The 10,149-nt window shown below is 44.5% G+C and overlaps 1 pseudogene; it reads left to right on the top strand.

Annotated features, from left to right (window-relative positions):
• Positions 1-5,190: 5,190 nt before the first annotated feature.
• LOC115832300 lies at positions 5,191-8,487 on the top strand (annotated as a pseudogene).
• Positions 8,488-10,149: the final 1,662 nt, after the last annotated feature.

Raw genomic sequence — 10,149 nt, 5'->3', positions numbered from 1 at the left:
GTGAAACCCCATCTCTACTAAAAATACAAAAATTAGCCAGATATGGCGGCGGGCACCTGTAATCCCAGCTACTGGGGAAGCTGAGGCAGGAAAATCGCTTGAACATCAGAGGTTGCAGTGAGCCGAGATCATACCACTGCACTCCAGCCTGGGCAACAGAGAGAGACTCTGTTTCAAAAAAATAAATAAACAAATAACATTGAGTGGACAAGGAGGGTATTCTAGTAAGACAGTCAGGGATCTTCAAGAAAGTGCTTGAGATGTGGTTATTCTAAGTGGGTGGGAGGGGAATCACCACACAGTTTGAGAAGCAGAACTATACTTCATATCCACTTAGTTTTTCTTTCCTTTCGGTGAGAGAATTTCTTCAAAAGCGCAATGAAGTTTCACTCCTCAGCTAGCACAGTGACCACCTCTTCCATGCTGTTTAAAGTTCTGGCTGTCTTGTGGGGTCCGTTGTTACCACAGTAGAATCCAACCAAGGCGGGCATTGCCTCCAACTCCTGGTGTGACTAGCAACCCCATACAAATGGTTTTTCCCATTTCTTCACTTTGAAACCTCTGTCAATAGCTCAAGATCCTTACTATCTAGAAGGAAGAAGAAAGGGAACTTCCTTTTTTAAACAACATTTACATAACACTAACATGCCTTTTATTCTAGACCTTTTTGTTAGTGATTTTCAAATATTAACTCATAACGTAGAAAAGTCCCAGGCTAGGGACTTTTGAATCTATTATTTACTCCTGTGTCTCTCAGAATGGTATTTGGAAACTACTTGTACCAGAGTCACGTGAGTCTTGTGAACAGCGAAGCTGTCTAAACCTTCTAAATCAATCCATACAACAACTGGGAGAGGTAAGTTGTTTCTTTACAGATGAAGAAACACCCATGTTTCTTTACAGATGAAGAAACTGAAACTCGGAAAAATTTATGTCTTACCACAGGCAACATAGCTAGTAAGTCCCAGAGCCCAGATGGAAACGTGAGTCTGCCTGGCATTAGAGCTGATGCTCCTTCAGCAACAACATGGTACACAATGAAATAATGTGGGAGAGGCTGGGCACGGTGGCTCACTCCTATAATCCCAGCACTTTGGGAGGCCGAGGCAGGTAGATCATGTGAGGTCGGGAGTTCGGACCAGCCTGGCCAACATGATGAAACCCCTCTCTCTACTAAAAATACAAAAATTAGCCAGGTGTGGTGGCACATGCCTATAATCCCAGCTACTCAGGAGGCTGAGGCAGGAGAATCACTTGAACCTGGGAGGTGGAGGTTGTGGTGAGCCGAGACCGCGCCATTGCACTCCAGCCTGGGCAACAAGAGCCAAACTCTGTCTCAAAAAATAAAATAAAATAAAGAAACAATGAGGGAGGATGAACACATGGATGCCGCCTGCTACAACTTCAGCAGCAGAATCTTGGACATCCACCTTGTGCAAGACACTCCTGAGTGGCACTGTTGTGTCTCATACACAGCACCTTGGCCTCAGTAGACGACCATGGGACAAGGAAGACTGGGGACTGCGTCAAGACCTAAGGTGAGACAGGAATGGAGTGGACAGCAGCTACAGAAGGTGGGAGCTGTACGAGTTCAGCTGTGGATCATCCAGGCAGAAGAACAGGATGTCAGGATGCTCAAGAGTTAAGAAACTGGAGTGTCCCCAGAGAGGACAAGCAATCTATGAAGAGACCTATTCAACGAAGTGGGTAGGGATGCAGAGAACAACAGAGAAATGAACAGAAAATAACAGAGCCCCACCACTGTGCCCAGTTTTCAGGACGGGCTGCCGTCCCTGGGGTGAGAGAAAAGTGACTGAGAATAAGACACAGCCGTCTCCAGAACTGAGACTAGCTTGGCCCAGCAATAGGCAGAAGCCAAAATCACAGTGATGCAGTCAGGTGGGCAGTGGCAAGGGGGCAGAGTCCTAGCACATTGTCTGGAAGGAGGCATTTTCCATTCTTCCGTGGACCACCATGGTCGCTGGGGAGGGTGAGGGGAATCTTGGGTGGCCCTAGGTTAAGCAAAGCTCATCAAATACTTTACTGATGTTTTTGCTGAGGCATTTGTATACTCAGATTAATTTTGATGTCTCCGAAAAGGGGCCATAAGTCATTTCCCAAACATATTTGATCACAGTGTTATTGGCAGCGAATCCTTATGTGTCTGCAGCAACCTCAATTCTTGCCTCCTCAGAAGGAAGAATTCTACTAAGGGCCATAAGGCTGAAGGAGAGATTGAGGCAAGTTTTGGAGCAGGACTGGAAGTTTATTTAAAAGCTTTAGAGCAGGAATAAAAGGAAGTAAACTGCACTTGGAAGAGGGCCAAGCGGGCGACCTGAAAGGCAAGTGCACTCTTTGACCTTTGACTTGGGGTTTTATACGTCGGCATGCTTCTGGGGTCTTGGCGTCTGTCCCTTTTTCCCGGATTCTTCCCTTGGGGTAGGCTGTCCACATGCACAGTGGCCGTCCAGCACTTGGGAGGGGCCCCATGCACAGTGTGTTTACTGAAGTTGTATGCACGCTCCCTTGAGCTATTCTTCCCTTCCCAGACGAGTGTTCCTATAAGGTCATACACCAATTAAACTCTGCCATTTCGCCTCTTAGGGCACATGCTTGAGCCTACTCACCCAACGCCTGAGATCTTATCGGGAAGCTGCTGATCACCAGTTTCAGGTTTTTCCTATCTACTGGGAGACTGCCTTTCCCTGGCACTGGCTGTGACCAATTATTATTTTAGAAAGGCAGTTTAACAACCACCTGACCATCGCTAGATGGTTGATGGTTGCCTGACATTCCTGGCGGGAAGTCGGGGGGCCTCTCCTGCCCTGTTCATGTCTGACTAGCTACCTACTGTAACAACAGCATTCCTTTTCTGTTCTTTAACAGATCGTCTATGGTTATCTTCCAGAATATCAAAATAATATCTAAAAAACAATGAGGTTGTAAGCTTTGGGTCTGTTAATAAAATAAATAGATAATAAGGTAGTGTTTTTTAAATCCACTCTTCCCACTCAAGATTGAAAGTATGTCCTTAAAATGGAGCAATGCCAGGCCAGCAGGTGGGGATCCAGGAGTCCTAGCCACGCAGAGGGGACCGCAGGGCTGGAGACCAGGCCGGGCCAGACAGACACAAGGAGAATAATACATAGAAATGTGGTTCTAGGGCCAGGTGCAGTGGCTCATGCCTGTAATCCCAGCACTTTGGGAGGCCAACACAAGCAGATCACTTGAGGTCAGGAGTTTGAGACCAGCCTGGCCAACATGGTGAAACCCCGTCTCTCTTAAAAATACAAAAAAAAAAAAACTAGCCAGGCATGATGATGGGTGCCTGTAATTCTAGCTTCTTGGGAGGCTGAGGCTGGAGAATTGCTAGAACCTGGGAGGTAGAGGCTGCAGTGAGATGAGATCATGCCATTGCACTCCAACCTGGGTGACAGAGCAAGACTTCGCCTCCAAAAAAAAAAAAAAAAAAAAAGTGGTTCCTGCTGTCAGATGTTTAGATGTTTACACTCCATATCACTCTGGTCTTTCACTTTATCCAGGCTATAGCATCATTTATATGACAGCTGTGCTGGTTTTCTCCTCCCCTTTTCATGGAGTTGGCATTAATAATAAAATGTGGTATGTCCATACAATAGAATATTGATCAGCAAAAAAAACGCACAAGGCACTGATACGTGCTACACACAGATGAACCTCAGAAACTTCATGCTGAGTGAAAGAAGCCAGGCACAAAAGGCCACATACTGCATGATTCCCCTTTATATAACATGTCCAGAATAGGCAAATTCATAGAAATAGAAGTGACATGGATGGATGCAGGAACTGGAGGTGGGAAAGGAATGGGGAATGACTGTGAATGCACATGTTTTCTTCCGGGAGTGTGAAGTGCTCTAAAATTAGATTGTGGTGACAGCTGCATGACCCTGTGAATATAATAAAAAACACTGAATTGTATACCTTACATGGTGTGTGAACTCATCTTGATAAAGCTATTTTTAAAAAGGTTACTGAAGGCTGGGTACGGTGGCTCACACCTGGAATCCCAGCACTTTGGGAGGCCGAGGCAGGTGGATCACCTGAGGTCAGGAGTTCAAGACCAGACTGGCCAACATGGTGAAACCCCGTCTCTACTAAAAATACAAAAATTAGCTGGGGGTGGTGGCAGGCACCTGTAATCCCAGCTACTCAGGAGGCTGAAGCAGGAAAATGGCTTGAACCCGGGAGGTGAAGGGTGCAGTGAGCCAAGATCATACCACTGCACTCCAGCCTGGATGACAGAAGCTCTGTCCCCGACAAAAAATAAAATAAAATAAAAATAAAAAGGTTACTGGATAGTTCCCCCACACCCAGCTCGCTAAGAGAGAGGTGCATCGGGCCTCCATCCCTAGGGCAAGGAGAGCCCTTCCTTTCTTTCCTTTTTTTTTTGAAACAGAGTCTCGCTCTGTCATCCAGGCTGAAGTGCAATGGCACGGTCTCAGCTCACTGCAATCTCTGCAGGTTCAAGTGATTCTTGTTCCTCAGCGTCCCAAGTCTCTGGGATTACAGGCTTGCACTACTATGCCCAGCTAATTTTTTGTATTTTTAGTAGAGACAGGGTTTTGCCATGTTGGCCAGGCTGGTCTTGAACTCCTGAGCTCAGGTGATCCACCCACTTCGGCCTTCAAAAGTGCTGGGATTATAGTCATGAGCCACCGCACCCAGCCTAGAGCCCTTTTTTCCTTCCTGCAATCCATCATCTCTTTTTCTCCTGGTAGCGAAACTCCCTTGTGGAAAGCACACCTTTTTCTGCCACCTACCTCTCTCTTGACACACGTACAGCACCTCAGTTACTTCTAAGAAGAAAATGGCTTCTCAAAATGGGATTCTCAGATCTCCCTGAGTCTTTTAGCCCAGATTTTGAAGAAATTGATACCCTTTTTTGCCAAATTGCCAAAACTCTGAATGGGGGAAAAACAGCCCCCTTTTGGCTCTTCGCTTGTTAACACTTAACTTTGCTCAAATAAAGAGATTTGCACTAGGTGTGGTGGCTCACACCTGTAATCCCAACACTTTGGGAGGCTGAAGCAGGAGGATTGCTTGAGGTCAGGAGTTTGAGGCCAGCCTGGGCAACATAGGGAGATCCCATCTCCTAAGAAGAAAGAAAGAGATTCCTTTCCAAGGCATCTGTGAGCCTGTGGAGTAGACACCATGAGAAAAGCTCACCCTCTCAAGGTGAAAAAACTTATGGACAAGAAGTTATCATTGAAGTTTAAATGGTGGCAGACATGTTCAAGGAATATTGCAGAGATTTGAGCCCTTTATGAATCTTGTGATAGATGGATGTGTAGAGACGGCAACTAGTGGGCAACAGAACAATATTGGAAAGGTGGTAATACGAGGAAATAGTATCATCATGTTAGAAGCCTTGGCCGGGCGCAGTGCCTCATGCCTGCAATCCCAGCACTTTGGGAGGCCGAGGCAGGTGGATAACTGGTGGTCAGGAGTTCTAGACCAGCCTGGCCAACATGGTGAAACCCCGCCTTTACCAGTAACACAAAAATTATGTGGGCGTGGTGGTGGGCGCCTGTAATCCCAGCTACTCAGGAGGCTGAGGCAGGAGAATCACTTGAACCCAGGAGGCAGAGGTTGCAGTGAGCCAAGATTGTGCCACTGTACTCCAGCCTGGGTGACAGAGTGAAACTCTGTCTCAAAAATAAATACATAAATAAATAAATGTTAGAAGCCTTGGAATGAGTATAAATAATGGCTGTTCAGCAGAGAAACCCATGTTCTCTCTCCAAAGGGCCCATTTTACTATGATGTAAAAATTAGGTCATGTACATTTTCATATTAGACTTTTTGTTAAATAAACTTGTGTAATAGAAAAAAAGAAAAAGAGAGAGAGGGAGGGAGGGGAGGGAGGGAGAGAGGGAAAGAAGGAAGGGAGGAAGGAAGGAAGAGAGGGAGGGAGGGAGGAAGAAGGAAGGAAGAAAGGAAGGAGGGAGGGAGGGAGGGAAAGAAGGAAGGGAGGAAGGAAGAGAGGGAGGGAGGGAGGGAGGAAGAAAGAAGGAAGGAAGGAAGGAAGGAAGGAAGGAGGGAGGGAGGGAGGAGGGAAGGAAGGAAGGAAGGAAGGAAGGAAGGAAGGAAGGAAGAAGGAAGGAAGGAAAGAATGGACAGCCAAGGAATTAGGAAGAGGGCAGAGAGGAATAGATCCTCCCTTCCTCCCTGGGCCATGCAGCTACAGGTGAGCAGATCCTGAATGTGGCAGGTACACAGCAGTCGTGAGTGAATCACATGAGAAGCTCTTGGAGCCTCCAGGATGGTGGATTGGTGGCTGCTAAGTTTTTAATGTATGCATCCATCCAAAAATTCATGTTGGAACTTAAATCCCAAAGTGATGGTGGGAGATGATTAGGCGTGAGGGCTCCATCCTTGTGAATGGGATTAATGCCTTTATAAAGAGGCTTCAGAGAGCTGGCTGGTCATCCCGTCCCTTCTGCCAAGTGAGGACACAGCATTCATCCTCTCTGGAGAGCACAGCAACAAGGAAGCAGAGAGACAAGTGAATCTGCTGGCACGTTGGCTTCAGACTTCCTAGCTTTTGGAGATGGATGAAGAAATAAAATTTTAACATTTATGAATTACTCCATCTGTGGTATTTTTCTATGGCAGCAGGAACAGACTAAGACAGGCCAAGAAAGAAAGAAAGAAAGAAAGAAGAAAGAAAGAAAGAAAGAAAATTCACTTTTCGTAAAACTAATAATAGAATGTAAACAATTAAAAATATTTGACTCCTCAAAAATATCAAGGTCATTAAAACCAAGGAAAAACTGAGTCACTATCACAGTCCAAGGAGCACCGAAGACACCTGACAACTAAATGTAATGTGGTCTCTTGGCAGGATCCTCAAACTGAGAAAACACATTAGTGGAAAACTAGTGAAACCCAAATAAGGTCAGGAGTTTAGTTAACAGGAATGCGCCAATGTGATTCTCTTTTCATCAATGCAACATGGCTATGTAAGTTGCCCACAGTGAAGGTAGCCAGGTGAAGGGCACACAAGAATTCTCCCTACTATATTTGTAACTTTCCTGTACACCCAAAATTATTCCACAATAGAAGAGCAAAATTGAAAATTGAAAAAAACGTCTATGCACAAGCATAAGTCTAGTCCAAGCGGACTGTTATTATCTTTTTAGCTGAATCGTGTCCTTTTTCCTGCTTTTCATGGATTAATTTAGTTTTCATAAGGCCTTCTCCACAATCAGATGCAAGAAGCATTTCTTGCCATTGGTTCCCAATGCCCCACCAAAACCTCTCTGCAGCCATGTCCTGCTCTTTTGCTTTCTAATGCGTGAAAGAAGATTCCTTTTTGTTTGTTTGTTTGTTTGTTTTCCTTTTCCTACAGATTCTTCCCTGAGGCTGGGCGTGGTGGCTCACGCCTGTAATCCCAGCACTTTGGGAGGCCCAAGGCTCCCTGACAAAGGATCACCTGAGGTCAGGAGTATGAGATGAGCCTGGTCAACCTGGTGAAACTGCACCTCTACTAAAAATACAAAAATTAGCTCGGTGTGCTGGTGGGCACCCGTAATCCCAGATACTTGGGAGGCTGAGGCAGGAGAATTGCTTGAACCTAGGAGGTGGAGGTGGCAGTGAACCGAGATCACAGCGCTGCACTCCAGCCTGGGCGACAGAGTGAGACTCTGTCTCAAAAAAATAAATTAATTAAATTAAATTTTTAAAAAAATTATTCTTCTCTGAAAGCATCCAGAGAAAATTGAGACATTGTGGAACTATGGGCTTTAGTTTTCCTTGGAGTCACGATCTGTTTCCGGGGGTGATTTCTACTCACTTCTAACTCTACTGCTTACACATACACACACTCACACACACACACACACACACCCCTTTCAACTTCAATTATATGCTATTGTAAACATTATATAATCCCATCTGCATTTTACCAGACTTACCTTAAAGATCAAACCGCCCCCTAGCAACCTAAAACCTACAGGCAGAAACCATGAACTTATAGTGACATATTCTTGTACCTTTTTATTTTTAAGCAAATGGCTCATTTGAAGTGATACGAAGTAAAGAACAACATTTTCATTCAGAAAATGAATCATGTGGATTGAGACTGCACCTGTCAGCACATAGAGAGGAATAAAAAGTTGAAGCCAAATGTGTAAATGTCAACATTTGTCTTTTCATTAAAAGAAAGACCTTTACTGTTAGCATCACTTTTCACACCAGTTTTCAAAGTGTGGGAGAGAATATTTTCCAGTTCATATCAGAGCAGGCAAAACACCGCAACACTAAAGATAAAATGTTAACATCAATATTTCCTGGAAATCAGTATTGATGGCATTCACACAGCTTTGCCAGACCATCAGAAAGGTTAAGAATGTAGAAAACTCCTGTAATGCTGGGTGGAATCAAAATGAAAGGTTGTCAATCAATGAGAGACGAAGACGAGAGGCCCAGTGTGCTTTTCATGATTAATGGAAATTCTGATAGATAATACCAGGACTTTGGTTTTTAAAATTAAGAAATGGAAAACAGCAAACTCGTTGTCATTTCCTCTTCTGTATTCTTTGTCTGTTTTAAAACTGGCTTACCTAGATTTGAAAGAGTCTTCCTACCAGCAATTTAAATGTAGAAAAGTCTGCTACAAAAAAAATGACCTACTTAAGAGTTCGGTGATATTTTAGTAGAAACTGCAGAGGCCATCTCCACAACCATTTGAGTTTCAGATGATGAAATGGGGCCTCAGGTTTGTTGAATGACTTTTCCAGGGTGAGTTATCTAGTGAGTTGTTGGGATTCACTCAGGATGGTGGCAGAAATATTAAAAGGAAATATTAGGGAAAGTTATAGTGAATAGTCACAAACCTTTTTGGAAGGCCGAAAGGTTACATAGCTTGTAATAATTGAACAGGCTGAAGGCAGCCCGTTCTTACCTTAGAGCATTAGAATACTAGGGACAATAGAGGCTTCCCCAATAAGTCTGTCTACCCTACCTCCATTAACCAACTGTTGAGCCAGATGACCCTCTCGCGGGGAGGTGGACCAGAAATATTGCCCCCTAATGGTATTTACTTTAAACCGTGGTACCTAAGCTTTAATCATTTGTAGAACTACTCTCTTAACCATGTTAATTATCCACAAGACTCAGAGCTTCTGTTGTTAATTGTATAGTAAATAAATGCCTGGAGGGCGAGCTGCTCAGGACTGGCCAGAGTGACAAACCTCTCTTGGTGTGTAGGGCTTCAGACACTCAGCAGGACTGGCAAAACGCAATATCTGTGTGTCAGTGTACATTTTATCTATCCGTCGTTTGGGTCAGGGTCTGTGGGCGGACCCCCGTAGCTAATGCCCTCTTGTGAGGAGAAATACCTCAGTGAGTGGAGAATCGGGACCCCAATCCAGGTCTTCTCACAATCTTCATGTAACCCACAAACTCTGTTTTGCTTATATCCCTTTGGATGAAAAAGGCAAAATGTTTGAATATGGAAAAAGGGTATAGTAATTCACTATTATTTTCAAAGAAGAGGCATTCATAAACACAAGATGGCCAAAGGAGAAACTGGAGATAATAGTTTATCTGTCACTGAAAAATTAACTCTTCACTTATTATGTTATAAGCTGTTTATTTTGTCCTATTTGGTACAGAGAAAAAAGGAGCAAGCTTTCAAAGCAAGATTGCATTTATATCAGAACCCAAGATCTTCTTCCGCTTAGCAACACTTCTCTCCCTGTATCTTTAGTATTATAGGTGAACTAAGTATGCAGAGAGTAAATATTTCATAATCTTAACACTTAAACCGGGCGTGGTGGCTCACGCCCGTAATCCCAGCACTTTGGGAGACCAAGACGGGTGGATCAAGAGGTCGGGAGATTGAGACCGTCCTGGCTAACATGGTGAAACCTCGACTCTACTAAAAATACAAAAAAAATTAGCCGGACATGGTGGTGGGTGCCTGTAGTCCCAGCTACTCAGGATGCTGAGGCAGGAGAATGGCATGAACCCGGGAGGCGGAGCTTGCAGTGAGCCGAGATCACGCCACTGCACTTGAGCCTGGGACACACAGAGAGACTCCGTCTCAAAAAAAAATAAAAAAATAAAAAAAAAGACACTTGCTGCCAGACATACTCAGAGAGGGAA

This window comes from Nomascus leucogenys, chromosome 22a (genome assembly GCF_006542625.1).
Source record: "Nomascus leucogenys isolate Asia chromosome 22a, Asia_NLE_v1, whole genome shotgun sequence".
Lineage (NCBI taxonomy): Eukaryota > Metazoa > Chordata > Mammalia > Primates > Hylobatidae > Nomascus > Nomascus leucogenys.
The sequence above is the reverse complement of the archived record's forward strand: the minus strand, read 5'-3'. Positions and strand labels throughout refer to the sequence as shown.